General features: G+C 38.3%; 1 protein-coding gene across 1 annotated transcript in view; it reads left to right on the top strand.

Annotated features, from left to right (window-relative positions):
• The window catches only part of CRPPA (CDP-L-ribitol pyrophosphorylase A), a 257,787-nt gene extending 240,856 nt beyond the window's left edge, over nucleotides 1-16,931 (top strand). The window contains exon 12 of the transcript XR_013181409.1: nucleotides 16,170-16,931. The gene's annotated coding sequence lies outside the window, so the exon portion shown is untranslated. The remainder of the gene's footprint in view (nucleotides 1-16,169) is intronic.
• The last annotated feature ends 9,176 nt before the right edge of the window (nucleotides 16,932-26,107 follow it).

Here is a 26,107-nt window from a genome sequence, read left to right as displayed (position 1 = left end):
CCAACTCCTATTCTTTCCTAACCTGGATTTCATACTTCCTTTTGACTGCAGCACAGTGCTTTGTCAGTTAACCACACTTCCTTAGCATTTGGCCTTCTTTCCAGTTACGTTGAATATAAATAAGTACAGACTGCCATTCCAGTAACTTGTCTGTGTAGTCATCGCTTCTGGTGTCATGCCATAGTAAGGTCAGATGCTCTTTGAACTGGTACTGTCTCTTCACTTGATAGCTAACCTGGCCTGTTTGCTCACACTACAAATAAAAAATAATAAGGTCCGTTTTTAGAAATTCCTCTAAAACATTCCTTGAGCGTCCTGTCTGGTAGTAGAGATGAACCTCTTTCTTTATGTTTTGATAGTCTTCCAAATCTCTTTTGTCTCAGCCCTCTTGTGCATTGTTCTGGGAGTTTTCTTCCTGTGGACAGCTAAGCAGATTCATGTGGATCATCTCCAGATCAGTCCCCAGGTTTTGCTGCTTTACAGCTCCTAGTTGAGAAAGATTATAAAAAACAGGGTCATTGTTGTCTCTGTTCCCTCTTGTTCAATTTGGAGAATGTTCTGGCACACAGTGAGCTTCAGTGATTCCCAGCGATCTGGCACTGGGTCTGGGCTTTGCTTACTTCCTAACTTAGGCTTATAGGCCAGGAAAATGTTGTAATGTAGTTTCTCCTCTCCAGTTAGTCCTTGGAGATTCCCCCTCTTCAGATTCAACTGTAGACCTTCATATATTATTTTCTCTGGTGTTTTTTAGCTCAGCAGATTTCTTATAACTTCCTGCCTAACGGATCCATCTCCTCCTCTTCACTCCTTATATGAGCATGAGGTCACAGTGAGGTTGTTTACTCATAAGTCTGCTTCCAAAAACCTTTGTCCTTTCAGTTTGTAACCTTTTAAACCCTTGCAGGACTTTAAACATTTTCAGCTCAGTTGATTCTTTTCTTCCGAGTTTTCAGTTTATGTGATTAATCTTTGTTTTTCAGTGTGTGTACTTGAGTGCTACAAGATTCTTATACAAACACAAAAGACAAGAAATAAATATATTGTACAACAGGCAACTGGATAAGAATGAGAAACAGTAACTTCAGTTTTAGCCTAACAAAGAACAGAAAGAAAAAGGGAAGATGTGATCAGGAGAGGAAGGCTCCAAACCTCAGAAACTAAGCACCTGTTCTCCTGGTGTTTCACAGCTGGGATTGATTGATTGATTGATTGATTGATTCCCAAAGAACAGTCCTGTAAGATCACAGTGAGGTTTGACAATTATGCTCTTTTCCCACTTTACATTTCTCTCTCCTGTGTTCAAGGAGATCTGGACACCTAGTGTGAAGTAGAGACAGCAATTTAGAAAATTCTGGACATCAACGGGAAAATGTTTCCTGATCTTAAAAATAACTAAATGCTTTACCAGTGGTTGGAAAGCTGAAAGATAACACAAAGAGAGACTGAGTGTGACTATTTACCTCTGGGCATATGAAAAGTAAGCACATGTGGAAGGCTGACCCCTCTGGTACTGGGAGAGAGGAGCCAGAACACAGCACCCTAGTCTATCAAATTATGTTCCCAGATCAAAGGTAGCTAACAGCTGCTGGAAAGGGAAATAGGATAAGGAAACATGCAGACCTTTGGAATTATATGAATCAGTGTAATAAAAAAGATGTCTTGAGAGAAATCCTGAAGCAGCTGATCTTGAAAACCTGGAAAGTGTAGAGTTTGTGTTAATTTAAAACCTAATTACCTTTCAAGGTACTACAGATGGGCATTTTGGGGGGCTTGTCTTCTGTGTGAATTCTAGGTGAGTTCAGCAACTTTTTGGAACTTAGGAGTTAATTAAGCATCCTGTCCAGGACAGGGTAACACTGATTTTGCTACTCACACAGCAGGCTCACTGCAAGTGATTTAGGCAGATTTAAATGAAGAATGCATCTCCTTTCTGAAACAGAAAATGTATCTGAGAGCCAAAATATAGGTAATTTTATGGGTCACATGCAAAAAGACATTTGGAAGTGTTTGCTAATTGTTTTTTCTCTTATTTAAAGGAAATTGGATTTGAAAAAGTCTCCTCCCACTTGTACAGAATTAGGTGGAGAACGTAATTTAGAGTAACAAAAAACCCCCACAAAAACTCACAATCTCTACCCTTTAACCCTTATAAAGGTTTGGAGAATGGATCTGTAGGCTGAAAAATATGTTGTTTTCCGCACCGAAGTGTGTTTTAATGAAAATATTTATCAAATAGTTTCCTTCTCACTGAAAGTGACTTCAATTTTTAAGACTTTTAAAGTGTTTCAAGAAATATTTTGAGCTTTATAGTTACACCCTCCAACTGACAAACCCCTCCTAGAAAACCAGGATGTTTCCAACTAAGCATCGACAATTGCCAGCTCTCATAGAACCAAACATGCTATTTTAGTAAAGCCTTGTTAACACTGCATGATTTCATAAAGCAGGTTTTCACTGGAACTGTTCTTCCTTTCTTTTCAGAAACATATATATATTGATAGATATATATATGTACACACAGATATAGAGAAAGTTATTTCATTCAGTTGTAGTCTTTTCATGAACAGAGCAGTAGGACCTGTGCAGTAACCTCTCCCAGAAAAAATCTACTGTGCAGAGTGCAAAAAATATAACAATGTGTTTGAAATGTGTGTGCATAGCACTGTTCCTCCACTGTATTAGATCAAGTGATAGCATTTAATCTCTTTGCATACTTTGGATTGTGCAAAAAGAATGGAGATTGGTTTGTACACTGTCAGCATCGGACTTTACAGACCACACTGAATTCTGGAAGTTCAAGCCAGAGTTTCAGTGTCTGGTAGTGATTCTCCAAAACACAGCCACCATTGAGCAACAACCTCCCATGTGGTACAAGGTAAAGAAAAAAAATTGAGGGATGGCAGCAATCATTCTTAAGAGAAACATGACGTGGTGCTGCAAGTAAGATTTTAATAATGGGAGGTTTTGCCAATAGAGACCATAGAATCATAGAAGATGCTAATTTGGAAGGGACCCATCCAGGTTCATCAAGTCCAACTCTGGTGCTGTTCAGGAGACCCCAAGAATCACGCCATGTGCCTTGAGCATTGTCCAAACACTTCTTGAACTCAGACAGGTTTAAGGCTGTGACCATTCCCTGGGGAGCCTGTTCCTGCTCTTGAGGGAGTTGACAGCTCCTCCACATTTAGCTGTCAACAAACTTACTTAGTATTCCTTCGAGTCCTGTGTGCTGGTTGTTGATGAAGACATTGAAGAGAACTGAGGACATTGAAGAGAACTGAGATCATTCTGTTGAGATAACCTCTCTTCTCAAAAGAATTTTTAGGGAGGGGGTACTGTGAATATTTTATTCACCTTTTTCTTTGAGGACAGATGTGATTTCTGACACTAGAATGAGAAATCATTTGAGGAATTATATAGTAGTGAGAAAAAGACTGAATGATTTGCCATTGGAGCACTTTCTAAAGTTCTAGGACTTGATGTACCTACTAATAGGAAAGTAGTATGAAATATGGATGAGTCTAGCAGTAATAATTTTTTACTTTTATTCTCATATATAGTGAGTCCACATCATTTGCTTTTTTATTGATTTATGAGAACTCAGACTTCTCTTTGTTCCCATGAAGTATAACAAGCACAAAATGAACATCAATGGATTGAGTTACTTTGACTATAACTCTATGAACAGGCTTTTTTTCCTTGTTTTTAAAAATTATATTATTGAAGAACTACTCTGAAACAGCTTTTTCAATGACAGGTAAGATTAACTGAGACACATTTACTACAGTCTCTGCATTTGCATTTATTGATCTTCTAGACATGAACAAGGAAAACCTTACAAAAAAATAGTTATAAATGGGATGACTTTAGGCATACTGACCACACACACAATCAGTTAAAGCAGATGAGGTTCATCTCTTACAGAGCCTTAAACATAAATCTTCACAAGATCCTTCTCTTAGGAATTCTTACATGATAAAAAACCCAAAATCCCTAATGCTTTACTTAACTATTATCAAACTATGGCCTAGATTGTAAATAAAAAATGTAAAATAGGACCTTCTGTTCCCATGTTTCCTACTTTAATCAACATGAATTTGAGGATATTCAGGGCTTTCCAGCATCAGATATGTTATATGGCATTCATTCTTTTCCCACAGGACTCTGAATAAATACTAATTAAAATGAAGCTAAAATGTTCAACTTTTTAAATATGTATCTTTTTTTAAAAATCTACTTTTCTTCTGTGCAACAAATATGAATACAGACTTGTTTCCTGCCTAACTTACTTTCCCATGCTTCTGTGTTTTCTTCTTTTTTGTCCTTTTTTGTATGAAGGAAAGAAATAGTTTTGAAGAAAGCTGGACTCACAAAATCCACTGGGTATTGCTCTGTGTTAGAGATTGCTAAGCATAGTAAGCTAACAATGGGCCAAATACTGTACTGATTTTTCTGGGATAACTTTTGGATTTGGGTCACTGAAGGAGAGAACCTTGCCATAAAGCAGAACACCCAGAATACTTTCCTGAGCCCATTTGTCCATCCTACAGCAGGATGCCACTGGCCTTTCATGAGCAAAGTAATGTAGTAACAGCAGATATCTTACAAGACTACAAAAGTTCTAATTCTCTAAGCTCTTCTCTTAGGACCCAAGTATCTGGCCAATATCCAATATTGTTATCTGGAATGCAAGGAAGGAATTTTGCTGATTATGATCAATTTTGGTTCACCCTAAATTCTTTAAACTGGCTGCTAACATGTCTCAAATACTTACTTCAAAGTTTATGTTCTTTGTTGTGGGATGTATTAATTGAAATTAAACTTTCCAATGCAGTGGACTGATAGTCAAACACTGAAATATGAATGGAGGATAAAGTTTGTGTCTAGTAAGAGTATTTATACGACACTAGTGCCTACAGAGCTTGTTAGCTCATGAGCTTGGGTCCTTGGTGAAGGGACAAGTTTGAACCAGATGACAGAGAATGATGAGATATTATTTGGACATCAGGAATAATCTTGGACATAAGGAGGAACTCTTTTTTTGGAAAGGATTTAAACACTGGAAATGTCTTCCCAGGGAGGTAATGGAAACACCATTTTGGAGGTGTTCAAAAATTGGTTGGATGTGGCCCTTAGTGTCATGGTTTAGTTGGCAAGACGATCATTAGTCAAAGGTTGGACTTGATGGTCTTGGAGGTCTTTTCCAACGTAAATGATTCTGTGATTCTGTGATAATGTAGCACATGGTAGAGGTTAGGTCTGGTTTTAAAAAGGGTCTCAAACTTCTGGCTAGCTCACATTGTAAAAACAATTTTGTCTAAGGCTTGAGTGTCCTCTGCATGGCTGTGGGGATGGGGGTAATGTGGAGTGCAGAAAGCACTGAAGTTTCTCACAAAACACTTTTGTGCATCTCAGCATAACTCTTCCTTGAAGCCCAGGCCAGAGTTCTCACTTTGCAATTTCTTGGAAAGTACAGCATGGAGTCAGAAAGGGGTTATGGAATTTATAACCCTAAATGTTGTTATTAGTAACAATTTCCAGTTGCTGACAAAGGCAAAGCACCACACAGTTGCTCCATAAACAAATATTTATGTATAATACATGGAAAGTGTAAACAGCTCTTGCAGTGTTTCTTAAATAATTTCTCAATGCGATCAAGAAGTTAACCTACAAGTGTTTCTTCCTGAACAGGCTGTTACAATCTGTTGTTATCAGATCCACTCACAGAATTAAAGTTTGTCTTGTAACATTGACTTATAATGTAAAGAATCAGTACTGCATTTAGATTTCAGTGCTTTAACAAATGTACATAAGGACATTCCTTCCTGTGCAATCTCCATTTCAGAAATTATTTCAGTCTGTGTGGCCTGGAATACAGAGGTGCAACTCAGATTTTTTTAAAGCTGACAAAAAGACTTTCAGTGTTTCTTGTGACTTTCAAAAATGCTTTTCTTGTCAGCAAACAGAGGTTTGGCAGAGCCTTATAACTAGACATGTTCTGCCCTTTTTAATGACTTGCTTGCATCAGCTTGTGTGGGAGGCAGAAAAATCAATTATGCCAAACCTGAGCATTCAAACGTTATGAAATTGGCTCCAGAAATTCAGAAATCTTTTTAGAATTAATGAACTTAAAAGGAATATAGTGAAGAGAAGGGTCTTTCTGCCTGCTCTGTGATGGTTGAGCATTTTGATTCATGATTTTAAACTTTTCTCTGTGGCCAATACCAACCTGAATCTATTTTAAACAGGGAAATTGTGCTTAAATTTATGTGTCTTTGCAAGTTCCCAGAAGCTGGGCCCTTAGAAACACCACCAAATAACAACAGACATCCAATAAAATTATAGTAAGTGCTGATGTTGAAAGTGTGTACTCTGTAAAAACATCATTACAGGTTTTGTGATGAGACCTGACAGTAACATTATTCTTTTTCTATCCTTCAGCTCATCCTCTAGCCAAGACCCTTGAGCTTCCAGTAACACCTCTGTGTATAACCAGAACTGGGCAGAAAGCAGCAATCCCCAGCAATACCCACAGGGTATTTTGATATTTCTAGGTTTAGTTTCTTTCACACAAAAGGAAATTGAGACATTCCCTTTGAAATAAAGGTGTCTTCAGACTGCTTTGCTTGAAGTCCATAGTCAGAGGAAAAACCTCGGAAAGCTGCATAAGCCACATGGCATCCTTCAAGCTCTCAAAAATTTTTGAGTTCAGGAGTTAAAAAAACTATACTTCACTGTAGTTTCCAAAGAATATGGTGTTCTGTCCAAATGGAAACTTTTAGCAATATATCAGGTTTGTTTGGTTTCTTTTGGGAAGCAGCACATAAGAGAAAAATATTTGTGGCCCAGGTTGGAAAAAAAGGAGGTAGGCCCCACTCAGCTTTTTTTTCTTGTTGTATGCACGAAGAACTATTCTTTTAAGAATTTGAATCTCTGATGTCCCAGGCTTTTGTTAACAACCACCATCTGAGAGACAGTTGAATTCCTCTAGCATAAATCTGCCACACACACATACAAATTTGAGCAGCTTTGTTTTCATTCCAGTACAGAAAACTTTCATGTTTCATTAAAAAAAAAAAAAAAAAAGAAAAAAAATTAAGTTTTCTGGGGTCAGTAGTAGTCTGAAAGCCTTGGGAAGCTCCAGCTCATAGGGAAGTCTGCCTGCCCTGGACCCTATGGGACAGGAAGTGGGGCAGTGAGAATGGTCCATCTATTCCTTCTGGCTCATGATTCACCCAGGGGAACTTCTGCTGGACTGATGCAAGCTCTGTTGAACAGGAGCCTGCTCTACCAGTACCTGACACAATACTGAGAGATGAGAATTTGATCTCTGTAAGTATTGATGCCTTGAGAGGCTGAACTTGGAAGAGAGACGAGTCAGAGCTAAGACAATAAAGTAGGTATTTATTAAAAGGCCTTAAAGGACACACCTTGGGCAGTACAAGAGCCTGGCCAGGGCTACACCCAAGATGGACCCAAAACGGTCACAGAATGGATGATAAGTTTTGGTCCATTTGCATGTTGGAGTTAATTGTCCAATTATGGCTTTAGGCTATGAAGTCCCATCCTCCTTGTTTGCTCCCCTCAGTTCTTCGTTGTTTGTACTTTTGGATCTGAACTTGTAAGGGTTGTCCTTGGTCTCAAGTTGGAAAAGGATTGTTTTGTCTACCTACCCTGTGAAGAGAGCTTACAAACACTTAATATGAAGCTCAGAGCTACACCCCTAGGCAGCACAGAATCTGAGAATTATGAAAGTTAAAACCTAAGGCATCAGTATACTGATATAGATTTCTCTCAATTTCTCTCTCTGCATATATATTTATATATGTTTATGCATGTAAACTTTAAGAATTTAATTTTGGAAAATTTCAATAGAAATAAAAATTGCTTCTGAGTTTTTGTGACTAACTTTCTTGCTGACCAGTTTCCGGCCTAATTTAGCTCTGAGCCTTTGAGAGTGTAAAAAGTGCTAAACAGCCTGCCTGTTAGTTACATGGGTAACTTATTCAGGAGAGACCCCAAAATGTGTGTGTCTAATTATCCTACACCCTTCCAGCTGAAGTCTTCACTTATTCTGTCTGCATGTAGGCAGTCACAGGGTTCAAACAAAACATATTTCTCCTCTCATTTTTAGAAATAACAAAATGTTGACATTTGACACATCAGTTGTACAAGTAACAAGGAAGCTGAATGAGTGTGTTTTTGAAAAGCATCAGTTTTTCTTTTCCCTCTCTTTGGGAACCTCCCTGAAAATTTGACTTAGTTCCAATTTCTTCAACAATTGGCCAAGACATAATTCCCAAATTTCCCTTTCCATCTCTCCCCACTGAACAATATTCTACTTCCCCTGACATGCCTGCTAACTTTTCTGGGAATCTTTATACAGACCACAATAAGCTCAATATTTTCAAGATGAAAACCCACAGCAGCTTTTCTTTTGCCAGCCTCTAACCATCAGGCCTTTTCTTTTTTCTTTTCCTGTTTAATGCCAATGTTAATGTCAGCCTTTCTCTTCCTCCATCTGCAGCTGAGCTGTTATATACATCCCACACACCCAGACCCTTGGGTATTATTCCCCTCTGCTCAGTCTTCAGCCTGCATCCCTTTTCCTTCATCCTCCATTGCCAGGATTATAGTTCATACAGTGCTCATTCATATAGCTCACACAGTTATCTCATGTCCCAACCACACTTTTCCAGTTTACTTCTCCCTGCTATGCCTTAAAACCATTACATAGAGCTCCTGAAAAATCCTTCCTCTACTTTTTTACTGACCATTCATCAGGAGGAGAGATCAGATGATAGGAAATTCAAAAATTCTACATTTCTCCTACTCAGGTGTCTTGTCCTTTGCCATGTCTCAAACCCTCTTCTGATCAGTTGTACAGAGGTTCCCTCTTATTTCATTCCCATTTTAAAGTATCCTACTTCACAAAATCTCCAATTATACTGATGTAAAGGATGAGTGATTTTTCTGCTTATCTTTTAGAGCTGTATAGACACAGCTGCTAACTTAATGCAGAGAGATATTTTTATTATATTTTGGTACAGCCAATGATGTGTATAGAAACATCTGTATATAAAGAACTCAAGTGTTTGGCTCTTAATTACAGAACTGCAACCACCATTCATCCACCCAAAGATTCTCTTAAAATAGCCAAGTATTTTATCAATAAGAAACACTCATTCTCCCTTCTTTATAAATGCTCCAAAGGGAATCATAAAATCATCATAGAATGCTTCGGGTTGGAAGGGATGTCAAAGATCCTCTAGTTCCATTCCCCTGCCATGGGCAGGGACATCTTCTACTAGACCAGGTTGCTCAAAGTTCCTTCCAACGTGGCCTTGAACTCTTCCAGGGATTGTGCATCTGCAGCTTTCCAGGGCAACATAAGCCAGTGTTTCACCATCCCCATGGTAAAGAATCTTTCCTTAATATCTAAACCTACTTTATTTCAGTTTGAAACCATTACCCCTTGTTCTATCAGTGGAATCTCTTGTAAAAAGTCGCTCTCCAGCTCTCCTGTTGGCTTCCTTTAGGTACTGGAATGCTGCTCTAAGTCTCCCCAGAGGCATCTCTTCTCCAGGCTGAACAGCATCAGCCCTCTCAGCCTGTCTTTATAGGAGTGAATTAGCTGTATCAAACACACTTTAAAATCTGGAATTACATTGTCCCTTAGCTATTACACCATCCAGTAAAATGACATATGAGACTGTGTAATTTCATGTCCCCAAAGCATTAATGGTTTATGCCTGCTCAACTGTTATGCTTCACAGCCTTAATTTCTAGTAGAACTTCTGAAATCTGCTTTCTGAGATTAGCAATGCCCTCTTGCCTGATTTGAAACAAAAATAATTGGAAAGGCACATGTACCAGCTTCCAGTTTATAAAAGTTCATTATTTGAAATCCCCTGAGCTCCTCCAATTAGAAAACAACTTTTTGACTTAATATCCTTCAATTGTTAAAAACTTGCGTCACTGAGAGATCACAGTGAAACGTAAAGGTCCCAGCACATTGGCACTTGATTGTGAGGGGATGTGATTGTTCCACATTTAGACTGGAAAGGGTTAGGAACTCCACTTCCCAATGTGCTTAATGAATGAAAGGAAAATTGGACCCTTGAGCCAGAGGCAATGACCTAACTGAGTGAAAAATGTTTGCAGGTTAACAAGGGCAACTGTTCCTTGCTATAATTCCCACTGGAGGTGAATGACAAAAAAGGCCAATAAACCTCAGACTGGATTATTTATTAACCTGTTTTCTTCCTAGAAGAAAAGACCTTACTGTACATCTTGAGAGACAGAACTGAAAAAGTGTGCTTTCATAAGGAGTAAATTAATGACCATGTGTACTTCTTAAAAAGATTAAGGTGTAATATTTATTATCATTGTATTCTCTGTGATCAAACAGATTTTTAGAAAGACAACTTTACTGGGACTGATGTTCAAGGAGAGCAAAAATAAAATTGTGATTAAATGCCACTAATGTAAGCCATATTAGAACAAAATGTAACTGGAAATGACATATAAGCATTGTTGACACTGAATCACAGAAACATATTTTATGTCTTGTCTTTACAAGCACTGCTGCCTAACATGCTGACACAGCACATCCATAGCTTTCCTACAAGCACTCAGAAACCAGGGTGTGGTGGGATAGCCAAGTGTCCTGATGGAGAGTGGAGTCTCTCTAGCTGGAAGTCACGCAATTCACTTCTCACCCTGGAGAGCAGACTTGGTTTCCAATCTAAACCGTTTGTAATGAAGTAATGGAAAGATTGCTGTTGTCTACACTGAGATCAGGTCTGGAGCCTAACACGGAGGAGATGGAAAAAAATTGCAGGGTAAGTGCAGAACAATGCAGGAAAAGACTAGTAATAACCAGTAGAGCAGCTGTCAAACTACCTTTGCAAAAAATTCTGTGATGCCTTTTCAGGAAACAGTGTAGACTAGTCAGGAGAGAATTGAAGGGTATGATCCAAAGTTGAGCTGTTTCAGTGGGCTTTGTATTGTATTAGTCCCTAACAGAATATACAAATAACATATTGCTTCCTGTATTTGAAGTGCCAAAAATGAGACAGTTGCAAGCATTCTGCAAACCATATGTCTGAATCAGTCTGGGACTGAAACTAACGGAAGGAATATGAATTTACATAATGCAACTCTCTCTGCAACATAGTTATGATAACCATAATGCACAGCTGTATTTTCAGTAACGGGAACTGCATTTGACTTTCTTTTTAAAACAACCCTGCATTTTTCAAAATGCTCTTTCCTTACCCCATTGTGTACCTGCGCTTGAAAAGGTGAACACCGTGTTTATGTATTGCTTTCTTCTCTGAATGATAGAACAGCCTTCCTGCTCAGACCTCTTCCTCAAAATGTATGATTAAATTTGTATGGTCTTTGGCTGTGGGCTTATATTGACTTCAAAATGGTTAAACAATTTACATTTAATTATCAATTCTTAGGTAAAGAAAGTATCTCAGAGAAGAAGAGCTATGCTTTTTATCCCAATAAAAGATTTGAAACAAAAAAGAAAAACCTTTTTTTGCTTTTAAAGAGTGCAGATTGAGCAGCACCTTTTTTCCACTGGAATGCTTTCCAGCCACTCTGCCTGTAGCACTGCCTGGGATTGTGGCGACCCAAGTGCAGTACCTGGCCCCTGGCTTTATTGAACCTCATACAAGTGACCTCAGCCCATTGATCAAGCCTGTCCAGATCCCTCTGCAGAACCTTCCCACCCTCAAACAGATCAAAATTCCTGCCCACTGGGTGTTGTCTTCAGACTGACTGAGTGGGCACTCAATCCCCTCGTCCAGACCGTTGATAAGGATATTAAACAGTGCTGGCCCCAACACTGGTCCTGGGGAGCACCACTGGTGATCAGCTGCCAGATGGGTGTAACTCCATGTACCACCAGTCTCTGGGACCAGCCATCCTACCAGTTCTCTACCCAGCAAAATGTTCCCATCTAAAACATGAGCAGCCAGTTTCTCCAGGAGAATGCTGTGGGAGATGGTGACAAGGGCTTTATTAAACTTCAGATAGACACATCCACAGACCTACTTGATGCACTAGGTGGGTCATGTTATCAAAGAAAGAGATCAGGTTCATGCCTTTCCTAAACCCATGTCTGGTCAGCTGCCTCAAGAAGGCATCCCAGAGGCAGATGGCAGTGCTTCTTGTGGAGATTCCCAGTTCCTATGTTGCCATCAAAATTATCTCTAACACCACTGAATGTTACAGGTGTTACAGCTGTTTCCCACAGCTTGAAGCCTGGTTCAGTTGTAGGGAAGTCTTCTCACCATGAAACTGCAGATAGTTTGGAACCTGTCCTTCCTCTATCCTCTCTTTATGAGATCTAGTGCTCCTAAACTGGGTGCCTGAAATGTTAATCCTATGTCTTTGTCTAGACAGGCCAGACGGTACTTCAGATTTTAAGAGGAAATTAAGTGAATACGTGCCTATTGTTGCTGGATATTGACTGCAAAGTTTTATATCTTGTCTCTTTATTGCATATTATGGGGAACTGTAAAAGTCTGTGCAGTGGATCTTTTTATTAAAAAAAAAAAAGGGAAGAAGAAATCGAAATAATTAAAATGAGAAAATAACAAAGAAGGAGAAAAATAATCTGGTAAGTAATATCTAGGCTAGTAGGAAAGTGTTTCTTTGAGTAAGTAGCTAAATTACTAACTATAAAAGGGTAGAAACAAAAACTTTTGGTAATATGAAAAATTTGAGAGTGAGTAGGAGGTCAGGACTACAGTGACTTGTAATTCAGCTCTGCTTGTATTAAACCTGGATATGAACTTCTGAACTAGGTTTTCCACAACCTTTATAGTTTGGGTTATAGGTTAAGAAATTATTAATCATGAAATATATCAGTTTCTTCCTGAGTTATATGTGATATTGATGGCTCAGATATACCATTCAGAGATTAAAAAGCTTGCTGCTCTCACTTATCTTATATAGTTCTTTATAAATACATACTTCTGTTTGCAATTTATGTTCTTCTATATGTATTGTTTCAGGGATTAAAAAATATAATTCTCTTTATTAGAATCCTTTAAAAATGTTTTTTTCTCTGTTAAATTCTAAATAGGATGAAACTAAATTTAGTAAAAAGGTAAGGTTTTTGATACAAAAATATTGTTTAATTCTGCATGAACTCTATTTTACTCCTTATCTTATTTTTGGTAGGCAACTTGACTGTTGTTTTTGGATGTCCTGGAGGAGAAAAAAATTGGGCAAGTACTAGAGCTTCAGAACATAGTCCATGTGTAGTAAATAAAGATTTTGTATTATTTCCAACTAAAAATGAAATCTTGCTTTCTTTACTAGGTACTTTTCCCAGTCACATAGAATGTAAATTGAAGAGATCACAAAAGTTCAATGACACAGAACTTTATAAAGGTGTTATAATGACCTTAAAATCCTACTTAAACACCAGTTGTTTCATAAAATATTTGTAAACCTCATACAATTGACCTTTTTTTGCAATCCTTATACAATTGCAAGCATGTATAGTAGCATACAAATGTTACTATACACACTTGCACTCACATCATCACTGGCTATGATCTTGTCTCATAAATTAAGTAAGGTTGGGTCTTGTCAGTTCTTGGATGCAAGGCCTCCAAGGAAAACCCAGATGGTGCAGGCATTGATAGCAATTCAGTGGGAAGACCACCTACTGTGTTAGTACTCATTTTTCTTTTGGATTGAGAGCATTGCGTTTGGAAGGATGTTGCTGGGTTTTTTCCTGAGGTTAAAAATTAAGAGCCTGACCAAAATGAGGCATTTCAAATCATCATAATAATCCTATAGCATGTTGCATAAGAGTACAGAAGTTGTTTAAATATTGCTAGCTGAAATAAGAAAAATATTAGAGTTAATTGAAAATAACTTTTTCCCTTTTTTCAGTCTCTTTTCATTCAGCATCTATCCACCCCCTCTGTGAAATATTCACTGATAACTGAAAACTAAAAGCAAATTTTATCTTCATCAGCATTTCCTGTAAGCTTTTGTAAAACATTCAAAACTCAAAAAAGCATGACTGCAAAAGAAACTGGGAATTTCCTCAGCTGGGAATTTGTAATTTGGTCTTTATCTTATTATTTCCTTCTGTGGTATAGAAAAAATAAAAAGTTAAAATGTAATCTGTTTTGCATTATTTCATTGGCAGATACCATCATGTCCCATGTGCCCATTTATTACCCTCTGTGGGCATGATCCCTGGTTACACCATAGATTTTTGGTGGAGCAGGAAGGGGAGCAGGTAATAAACAGTGCTGCCTGAAAACCTTGGGCCAGGGGCAGCATGGCAAGTGGAGCATTGCATTGCTTTCCATGCATTGCCTCAGTAGTGTGTGAACTCTCCTCACTGCCTCCCAAAGTGCTGAGTTACCATTGCAATGCAGCACAAAAAATCTCATTTAAGAGAGATTTTTGTCATGTTCCCCCTAATATGCTTTATAAAAAATAAAATTAGCCACCAAACACTGACATTTATCATGAAAGTGAGTCTCAAACCCAAAACTGGATGAGAAGCAGATATAGCAGAAATAAATTGTAATAAGTCTGGACAGGCTATATAGATATAGACTTCTTCACTAAATAAAAGATGAATAATATTAATAATGTTGTTGTGATGCAGGTTGAGAAGATTAGAATTGTTTTCTAATGTTTACCACCTAGAGTTTTAACATGTAAAGAGATTTTTCAAAGCCTAGAAGCTTTCATAGCATTAGAGGAAAAAAGTCTTTGGAAGTGACTATTGGGTAAGATATTCATAGCTCTAAGTACTGGATCTTTTTTCACAGAGGATGTGAAAGGCACATTTGCCTTTTACCTTCGGAGCCCAGTTGCTGTCAGCTATGTCAGAGAGGGTGAAGTGGAGGAAAACTTCACAAATGCTCAGTCCACAGTGTGTTCATTGAACTTGATGTTGATTCTTCATAAACACAAATTAGTTCTCAAGTCAAGTAGCATTTTAAGGGGAAGTCACAAGGAAATTACATGTTCTGGAGAAATCAGCAAGAAATCACAACCAAATGAAGTAACTATAGACTCTCATAATGTGAAAGCCCCTGCGCTTCCAAAGGTTTCACACTGACTGGAGTAGATGAAAGAGGAGGAAACAGAGGATAATTAATGAATTTTGCTCATAGTTTCTAAAAGAGATAGAGCTTGTGAAAATATATTTTGACCTTTTGCAGATGTTATGAAAACTTTGCTCCTTGGAACTTGACTTATAGGATGGTATAATCCCTAAGTTCCAAGAATTCATGTTGGTCAAAACTAACTTGGGCTCCTGAAAAGTAAAATAGAAAACCTCACTTATTTTACTAAGGTTTTGATTTTAGTAACTGTTGTGACAGGTATGATAAGAATATTCTTGGTGTAAACTCTACTAACAACATAAAACTTGAATAATTGAACTCTCTGTTTTCACTATATTCCCTGTAAAAATATATCAGTGTAAATACAGGAGAGTGGGGTGTGTTTAGGGATAATATTGTATTTCTGCTCACCAGGAAGAAAGCTGCCCCAGCCACTGTGCTCAGGCATAAGACACTGTCCATCTTTCCCTGGGACCTTGTGGGATGCCAGAGGTACTTTAGGGAGACAACTCAGGTGAAGGAACAGAGCAGCATGACAAAGCAGCAAGATGAAGGAATGAAGCATTAAGGGAAGGAAAGCCTTGTGCTAAGGAAGGAAAAGAGGGTCTGGTGCTGCTACAAGATTTTGCTTCCCCATCTCCAGGATTCAATCAATATTTTGGTATTTCTTGTCATCTTGTTTCTTATTTTGAATTAAATACAATACTTACAACTACACTTTTAAAATTTGAAATCAAGACAAGAAGACCTTTCAGAGACCTTTCTTTTTGTTGTTTTTTATTTGATTGCTTATTTGTTTGGGGTTCTTTGGTTTTGTTTTTTGGGGTTTTTTTACAGATTTGTGGGGCCTGTTCAAAATTTCCTAACAGAATTTATTATGGAACACAAAGATACAACTTGAATTCTTTTGGCATTTCTAATCATGAAAGGCTTTTCTTACATGTTCATTTACTATTTTAGCAGGAGAAAATTTCAGCATAAGAGGTGGGCTCATTAAGGGGTAAATTAGGATTTTGTAGTGATGGAAGTAATTCTTTGTTGCAGAGGCTGGGAATGCTGACTGAGTCTGGGGCTGCAGAAGACAGAAAGATCATCTTGCACAGCAACCCCATGGCATCCTGATGATCTGGCTTCTCTTCCTACCTCGGCTTCCTGGGACGTGGTTCCAGATGGCTACTAAAACTCACTTCTTGAAGGCATTCAGAAACTGTGTGCCATTGCTTTCTGGTGTCTGATGCCTGTGGAGAACCAAGATGCAGAGCATCTGAATACTCACAAGTGCAGACAAACTGAATGGGGAACTGTGATTTTAAAAGCCACAGAATACTTGCTGTGATAGATTAAAAAAAAAAAAATCATTCCTGTGTGTGAAATTGGTCTGTCAGCTCTAGCTATGTCTGGATTTCTGTTCCTTCAGAGTAATAATGTGTACAGCAATTTCCCCTAAATGTGGATGGGTATTATTGTACTTTGTAGCTGATGGGAGCACCATAAAAGTTAATGTTGTGAAATCTGGGAGAATCAACATGATTTCTTTCTGTGTACCACAATGTGACATACTTTCACACTTTGAACTGAACAGATAAAATGGAATTAGTAGATGCTTACTAAGAATATCCCCAGTGAAGCACCTAGTGAAAGTCAGTAATTTTTTTTTAATACGTCTGCAACAGGACTGAATTAACATTGTCCAGGCAGCAGTATTAGAAGTTGTGTATTTTGACTATTCTGCTATGAAACCTCATTGTGCTTTCACTGTAAGTATTTAAGTGCTTGTAAGTAATATGCTGAGTAGGATGTTTCAATAAAAAATAATTGTGTTGGTACAAAGCTTTATTTATATTTCTTAGAAGCTGAATCTAACTGAAATAACTTTGTTTCTTCTATGATGCATCTTTTCCCATTTTCAATGCTGAGTTTTCTTATATACTTCAGGTTTATTATCAAAACATGAGGGCATTTAAAGACAGTGTCCAAATGAGGAGTTCTTATTCCATAATACTAGTAAAATGGGAGTAATCAATTTACAATCACACCTGCAGTGTGCTAAACGGAAATGTCCAGATCAAAACAAAACTCTTTTAGAAATTTGAATTTTGATTCTAGCTTTGTTAAGGCTTACTTCCTCTGGGAAGTTTTAAAAAACAAGACTGTCATTGCAGAGTAGGCAGAGTCATCAGCAGATGGGCTGACTTATTCAAAAAGCACATTGATGTAACAGGAGCTTGAACGGATTTAACACTGAAGGGAGGGTATAAGTAAAGAGACTTTTTATGGTGCTCTGTTTGGTGCCCTCTTCCTGGTGAGATGCCCTCTCTGTTCTTACTAGAGACAGATCCATATGATGGCAAGACTATTCCAAGTTGACTGAAGACTGAATTTCATCAAATTCTGAGTGCTCAACATGAAACATTGTTGAAATCCTCTATCACTCAGATAGTGATGAACACCTCTCTTTGGAAAAGCTTGTTTTCTTTTAGCCAGACTTATAAAATATTGGTCACCTTAGAACATATTGATCAGTCACCTTCCCCACTAGCAAAAAAAACCCCTCATCTAGGCAAAACTAATATTGCTTCTACAGCTTACCATGAATATCAGCTTGGCAGCTGATATTGGCTGAGCTTGGCAGGATTTCACTACCTTCAGTTTCCTCTACCAGTGGTTCACAGCAGTGATTTAATGAGTTCTGTCCTCCTTTGGAATATGGCCATGGTTTAAACTGCTCAGAGGCAAGTGAGTCAGATCAGGCTGAGTGCTACCTCCAAGCTAATCCCCTTTTCTCAAACCAGTGTTCCCTTCTGGCCTCTGTGGTTTCCTCTTTGCAAAAAGCACCCTTCCATATTGCATTGGTTAACTGCTTCTGAATTTGTATGCAACATGATGTAAGGTAGCAGATACTCTGGCCCACAGGTTAAGCATTTTACAACCTTAAAAGGTAAATTATTGATAAGTTTCTGGTGCTGCTAAAATAAGTGGAATTTTTACAAAGTAAGATCTGGACATGATCTTTGCTTGAGTTTATTTTTTTGCCTGTTATTCCCTCAAGTTTCCCATGCCTCTAGACAGACTCAGTTTAATATCCATCCCAGATATACTGCCATCTCCAAGTTTCTGGCAGTCGCTGCTATCTGTCACACTGATGTGCTGCACAGGAAAATTGTTCTGCATTTTTTTGGTGGAGAAATAAAAAGTTATTGGCATAGGTAGTTTGGAAGCCAGAGCAGCTTTCTTACCCAGTGAGATATTATTGTGTTTCAGAAGCATCTGAAGGGAGTCAAACCTAGTCCACGCATATGTTCAATTTTACATGGTGTGCGGAGGCCAAAATTCAGGGCCAGCTGCTCCCAAGTCTCTGGCATGTGCTTTTCTTTAACCACATAGAGTGCTGCCTGTCTGTATCTGCTTGCACAGTTGTGGCTTCAGCTTCAGAGCCATATATATGTTTCTTAGCCTCTCAGTGTCATTAAAAAAAAAAAAGCAAAGACGTCATTTGGAGTTAAGTCTAGAGAAGTGGTTTGCTGTCTTTTTTGGCTCATTAAACTGCAGTAGTACTAGAAAACATAATGTGACAACTACTGCCTGACTTTTGCATGTATACGGAATGGATTTTAATATTGTTTTAAAATGTAGACAGTATAGGAAATGAAGCCTCAAAATTCGTGTATTCTGGCTGCATGTAAACTGGTACTTTTTTGTCACACATGAGGACAGAGATTAAAAACAACTTTATAAAGTATTTATGAGGTTTTGATTTACCACAATTATTTTCTCTGGCTTTTAGAGTCTCTGAATAGTATCTTAATGCTAGATCATATTTTCTGACAGCAAAACACCAGATACACTGTAATGATTTGGCATTCAGCCTTTTGGAATGAAGGCCAAAACTGGTTAAATAAATCTTTTTCAATAGCAAGGAGCAATGATTGCATTGTAAACTCTGCATAAATCTGTGATATTACAGAAAGCAACTGTTTTGCAATAAGTTGAATTGGAAAAAAAAAACCATGGAAAAAAATTTCCCATACTGGAAAGATGTCAACATGGCATTTTGCTACCTGAGTCTTCTATACTGCTGCAACTGAACTTTTAATAATGTGACAGAAAGTGTTTTTCTTGATTATTGCACTCAAAATTGTGTGAGAATCCCAGACCAGAGTTGCATTTCATAAAAATATTAACTTTATTAATACCACATAAAACACATTGGGATTCCTAGTAGTCAGTTCTACACATGGCTAAGAAAAGGCAGGTGGTTTGTGAAATAGCATGAGCTCATGCTCTGCAAGATTTCTATCAGGAGGGGCAAAGTGCTGAGTTCCTCTGTATTCCGCTGGAGCCAGTGGTGTAAATACATTTACCAGTGTGCATCTACTGCTGGTGGTGTATGACTGTAGGTCTTAGAAGTCATGCAAGACATGGGGATTGCTGTGCTAAACACTCTGCAAGGGTGTAGACAGACATCATCCTCACCCAGAAGAGCTTACAGTTTAAAATACAGATGTCTCAGACCTGATGGAAAGGGAAGCAGTCGTTTAAGAGAAGCAATTTATGCAAGCCACAGACTGTGGCAGCAGCAAAAGGAGGAGTGTTCCCAGAGGCTGAGCCCCATGGTGTAAGCTGTGACTTTCAGTGCACAGGAGGGTAGGTTTGTTTATTTTCCCTTCATTCTTTTGCGGGTGGAATGGCTGTCTGGGAGCACAGAGCCACGCACGGTGTGACACTGTGGGCACACGGGTGTCCCCAGCAGCTCCATGCCTGCCTCAGGCAGGAGAATCCAGAGGGCCCCACGCTGCTCCTTAGGTCAGGGCCTGGGAGCGGAGGGGCGGCTGCCCTCTGTGACCCCCTGCTCTGTCTCTTCTTGAGAAACTACCTCGGTTTGGCTTTAAAAAGGGCCAGAACCAGCTGAACAAATGTATGGCTGTTTGGTGTAACATTTCCGTGCAGTTCAGGTTAATAGTTCACTTACAGTGCAAAGCTTAAATCTGTGTTCTCCAGGTCGTATAGACTCTACCTCAAAAGAAATAACAATAACAATAATGATAACCATAACAACAATAATAATACTAATTATACTAATGCTTATAATTGCTTAACTTTTACATTATTAAAAACTATGTCCAGGAAAAAAAATTGTCAGCAGAAATGGTGAGGGAAGGACAAGCCAGGATGCAGAAGCGTGTACTGATGTGCAGCTCACGGCTCCTAAAGCCCTGCAAGGGCAGGTTTTAGCTTCTTGGGCTTCATGATGAGCCTTCTTGACACCGTATGAAGCTACCACTGAAATGTGTGGAGCGGCGCTGTGCCCTGGCTCCACACGCCGCCGCTGCCAAGGGGCTGTGCCTGGCGGGCGCTGCTCCAGGCCAGCGGAGAAGGCAGGGCCCGGTCCCGGTCCTGGTCCCGGTCCCGGTCCTGATCCTGATACCCATCCCGATCCCAATCCCCATCCTGATCCCAATCCCCATCCCGATCCCAATCCCAGCCTGCTGGGACCCTGCGCTGGAAGGGACAAGGCAACATCCCCGGAGCAGGCGGCAGCTGGGAATCCTGCACCACAGGGTGGTGTTTAGGGAGAGCCGCAGTGAGTACATGCGTACGGGAGAGGAGCATTGGAATACATCCAGAGCCCAAATCCTTCAGTCTCAGCAGCTGAAAGATGTCAAACGCTCTCCTTAGGCTGAAAAGCGTTTGGCACGCTCCCGGAGTGTGTCAGGACAAGACTGGCACTGTGGTGCTCCAGGGACCACGAGGAAAACCTTAGGATTACAGCTGTAATTTGGCCACTTCCTCACTTAATGCCTTCAGTTTCAAACATCTCAACCCATGCGAAACGGAACGATGTCCCAGCGTGATGCACTTAGCACATCTGATTGCTTAATTATTATCTGCCTTTCCACACAGCTAGAATCACAGCTTCACCTGCTCATGTGGCACCCACATGTGCTGTCCTGAACATCCGTGTGTGAGCGGCCTGGGATCACTGCCACTCTGGTATCTTCTTCTTCTTCTGCCTTTGTTAAAGCTCTTCATTCCAAATGCAGCTTCTGCAAACTCCCCGAGCTATGGAAATGTAAATGCATTCAAAAATAACTGGACAGCTAGCAGCACTTTGAAAGTGAAAAGAACTTTCTAAATAGAACAATTAAAAAGAATCTCTGTGCAATAGCTAAATGTTTGCCAAGCCTACTACATACAGTTTTTAAATTTTAGAAGTTTTTTATAAGCTTCCCATAATTTAAAGCCGCGTGGACTATTAATTAAGAGCTGTCATGATGGCTAGTAAATGAATGTCAATAAACACAACATCATAACTGTTCTCTCAGAAATGTGTAAAAAAATACATTTTTATTCTGAAAAAAACCACTCCAAGTGTTCTTGCTTTCATTATGCAAAGAATACATTCCCTGTCCTCGTACTATGGAATTTTTAAAAAGTTATTAGGTTTTTATCTGCATTTCCAGTGTAAAAAATATTGAGCTGAAAGAGGCCTCAAGACAGATTTAGAGACAGGAAGATGTAGGCAGAAAAAGTTTTGAGAAAAGCTGCCAGTAAATTTATGCCCAGCGAAAGAATGCAGGTAAGAAGAAATGGCAAGTGGGAAACTTCCAGGAATCAGGTACTTGCTGTGTGTACTAATTACATCAGCTTGCTCCTGGTCCTGTTCTGTAACAGAGAACATGAGCCATGTTCTTGGGATGCAGCCTCTGTGTTTGATGCTGTGGCTCTGCATTCATGCTTTAATTCAGCCATTCAAGGTGAGGGGCCAGAGGGCAGATAAGCTTTTTTCCAAGCAGCTGTTAACAGCTGTTAACTCTGCAATGTCTGCTTAAGATGCTACCTGAGCAGAGGCAGAGCGATTTAATAAACTGAGAGCTGTCCTGGGACTTCACATCCTTTCCCATCTCTGCCACTGCTTTCCTGCTGAATCATGGTTTTAGCCTAATGTCTGTTTCTTATTCTTTTAAATGGACACAGTAAGCATTGCAGAAGCAATCAGTAATGTATTTTCCTTTCTAGACAGAAAACATGGTGTATAATAACTGGAAGTTACTTTTATCTGGGATGTTTTAGAAGAGATGGCACATTTTGTATGTTCCCATTGTCTCCTCTCATCCTTGCAATACTATAAGGATGGTGTTAGTATAGTTTTTTAATATAATGTCTGCTTGATTGTTTCAATCAATTCAGAATAAATGTGTGTCTATGCCCTTTTGGGCCAATTTAGAATGCTTCTTTCTTAATATTCTCTCAAAGAACTTGAAGAAATAAATGAAGTCCCTGTCATGGCAGAGGAATCCGGCAGTCAGACAGCAATTGGTCATGGAGCACCCAAATTAGAGATAGGGATTAGAAAAGAAATCTTCATAGTCACTGTTTGGGAGAAGTTTAGAAATGCAGAAGAAGATGTTTAGAAAGCATTCCAAAACTCAAGGGTACAGCTTTATGTAGGTACTTATTCTACAAAAATGCATTTTAAAATTAGTAGACTGTTCTCTATTTTCCTATCAATAGCGTATTCAACTTTTTCAAGTGATTGCATGTCAAGAACATCACAAGTGTCTGCCTGCTGTCTAATTGTGCTGACTAGTAATTTCTAATCTAATCATAAGCAGTGAATTGGTTAACTGTGTTGGTACTTAAGTGTGCATGTTTTGCTTCAAGGCTGACACCCTGGCAAGATGAATGGGGGAAGTTAACTTGCTTGATGCTATTGTTTTAGCTGGTGAGGATGAGGACTCAACAAGATGAAAGTATGTTGGTTTACATTGTCAAGGCTATCTTCACAACCAGAAGCTAGAAACTTCCTTTATTATGAGAAAACAAACACATAAATTCTGGGAAATAGAATAAAACACTCCATTAATCTGCATGAAAGCCTTAAATCATTCAGATTCATAGATTTGCTACCTGTGGTAAATTTTTTCTTCTGCATTTGTAATAAGAGTTTGTTGGGATCAGACAGCATCATTGCTTGCATCCACTGACGGTCTAAGAAATTACTCATAAAAACAGATACAGTAGACATCTTTTCTTAGAAATAGAACCTTCTGGAAATGGTGCAGAAACAGAAGGAAAATCTAATAGAATGCTACCCCGTTCCATTGAAATCCATTCAGAAAAATAAATGAGGTTCTATTTCTGGCTTCCTTTGCCTTGTTGAAGGGTATAGGATTTGATCTAGCTCTGCACCAGCTTCTCAACTGTGAAACCAGAAGAGTGAGTTGTGCATATTTTTTTAAATGTTGAGGAAATACAGATAAAAACATTATTATGTAATCCCTAAGCACCAGATTGGGTGACCTTTATTCATATTTAAATAATGAGAACTATTTACAGAGTAGCCTACTGTTCACTGTGAGTAAGGGTGAGAGAATCCAGGCTGGTTTTGTCTTGGCCCAGAGAGTACTTCTGAACTGCTGTTTTCATTTGGTTTTACAGTCCCATTTTCATAAGATTGAAAGGACCTGAAAATGAGTGAAATTGCAGGTTAGTGAATGATACTGTATGTTTGAAGACATCCACACTCTAACAATCTTTGAGTATATCTTCAATTACCAGTATCTCAGTTGTAATATCACTGCTGGGATTTTCAGAAAAATAGCATGTAATGTCAACTCTGTACTTAAACTGTAACCAACAAGCCCTGGGGAGCTATCAAGTTATCACTCTTTAGTACTGAAAGCATAACACCGGTTTTAAGTATAGCTACTCAAAATGGGTCAAGTTACAGCTGGGTTGTGTTTTAGTGAACTAAAATTAATAAGGTGTTTTTAGCCAAGCAGAAAAAATCTGTAAGTGCAGATATTTGTAATCAAATTCCTGATTCTATAAGTTAATTTTTATTTAACCTGTGAAAATTAGGTGAACACACACATACACACACAAAAATCTCCTGTGAACTGAAGTTCTCAGTACTTTGTTGCCCATAACCTCAAGCTGGAACAGAAACCCTAGCACTTAAGCATTCAAAATCTGGATCAGCTGCTAAGGTCTAAGATGTTTGGATTTGCACTTGTATACTTTAGAAGTAGATGGTACATATTCTGATCTGAATTAAGTATTAATTGGTAGGAAATAAAACAAAATATTTCCTTTCAAAACTGAAATCTTTGTATAACAGATGTATCCATAAATGTTCTCTCTTTGTAAAGGAAAAAATATTTAGACATCATGATGTAAGAAATGTGAGCAAGTCACTTCTGAAGCAGCAGAAACATCTTTGCTGGCCTGAGCAAAACAATTAATCATTGTCCTACATGCTCTTTTATTAAACGTGAAAAGACCAAATTGTTTGTCAGATCAGCTACAAAACAGAGAAATTGAAGGCTTGTAGCGGCCTTCATGTTTCACATTTGCAGTAACTATTTTTCTTTAATTCTGTAAAAATTATATTTTCTTTCCAGTTCCACTGGTTAATCTCCAAGAGAAAGTATTAGTAAGGCCCCAAGTGATCAGTCTTTTTTGTCAAAGCACATAAATTATTACTGGGCTGTTAATTCTAAGTGAATCTAATCCCAGATCACTATTGCTTTTGAAAGAACTAAGTTCTGTTCTTTAGCCTATTTAGCAAGGCTTTCACTTGCTACCTATATGAACTGTTTGACACATGCTGCAACTAGAGATTCAGACAGCACACACTAAGCTTGCTTTTTGTGCCATTCACTGAAAAGTCAAAAAGTCTAAAGATGCCTGAATGAATTACCATGCTACTAATACAACCTTTAAAAAACCATAGAAAGTACTGATCAATTTTTTCCTAATTTGAGATTTTTAATATAGAAGGAAAGGAAATAAAAAAATACGTATTACTATTGGCTTTATTTATGTGTATGCAATATTTAATTTCAAAATTAAAAATTAAATTTCAAAATTTAAAATTAAAAAAAAAAAGAAGTAGTTCAGAACTTCTGCTGTGGAACAGAGACACGATTGCCCTTTCCAAATTGTACTTTCCAAAAAGGAAATAGCAAAGGAAAATTAGATACAGTTTTATGATGGTTCTGCACTTAGTTGTATTATGGATCTATTAAGTGGTTTTGTTTTTTAATCAGAGATACTTATATGCTTTCCTCAGCATACTTTCCTGGACATCACATAATTCTGTGCCTATGTGCGAATTATCTGTCTATTTTAGAAAAGTTTTATTTCAGTCTTTCTGATGGGAAACTGAGGCACAGAGAGACAGAGGGACTTTTCTGAGATCTCAGAGGACATGAGTTAGAGCAGGCTAAAAGATCTAGAATTTATGGTTAACATCTAAAGAACTCTACAGCTTTCCTTTGGATAAATCAGTGCCAGCAATGAATTAAACTGCTTAATGTTTATTTGAAAACCAAGCCTAACATTATTAATTTAATTTAGTGAGTAAAAGAAACCCCAGCAACCCAGAGTATGTCTGGAATTAACTTTATTTTGATGTGTATTTTGTGGAAAGGAAGAGCAAGATTGTTAGTTTTTTCCCATCAGAAACATCTGTGTACTTTGCCAATATCTGCCTTGGCAGTACTTTACTAGTAATGTATATATTTTGCCTTTTAGAAAACTGTTTTCCCAAGGCTGAGAAAAACTGTGAGCAAAATTATGTCAGGAAACACTTACACATGAAAATATGAAATATAATTCAGATTTGATAAATTCAGTGTGAAAAGACACACTACTTTGCAATTCTTAACAGACATCTTTAACCTAAAAATATTCTATTGGTTGAGGGGAAAATGAAGGCAGAAATAAAAATTCACACAACTAAAAACAAGAGTAATAGCAATGAATTTAAAACTGACTCTGGGGAAATATGGACAATTGATACAGGAAGCTGAAAATATCTTTAAAAAACTCTGCAGAGGATGGAGGGAAATAAGAAACAATACATGAAGTATATAAAGAAAAAGTGAGATCTCAGTAATGGTTTGTATCCTGTTCTCAGCAAGGATAGTAAAAACATGGATCACAATGTGCAAAAGGCAGATTTGCTCATTCATATC

Source organism: Agelaius phoeniceus, chromosome 1 (genome assembly GCF_051311805.1).
Source record: "Agelaius phoeniceus isolate bAgePho1 chromosome 1, bAgePho1.hap1, whole genome shotgun sequence".
Lineage (NCBI taxonomy): Eukaryota > Metazoa > Chordata > Aves > Passeriformes > Icteridae > Agelaius > Agelaius phoeniceus.
This window is presented reverse-complemented; position numbering and strand designations above follow the sequence as displayed.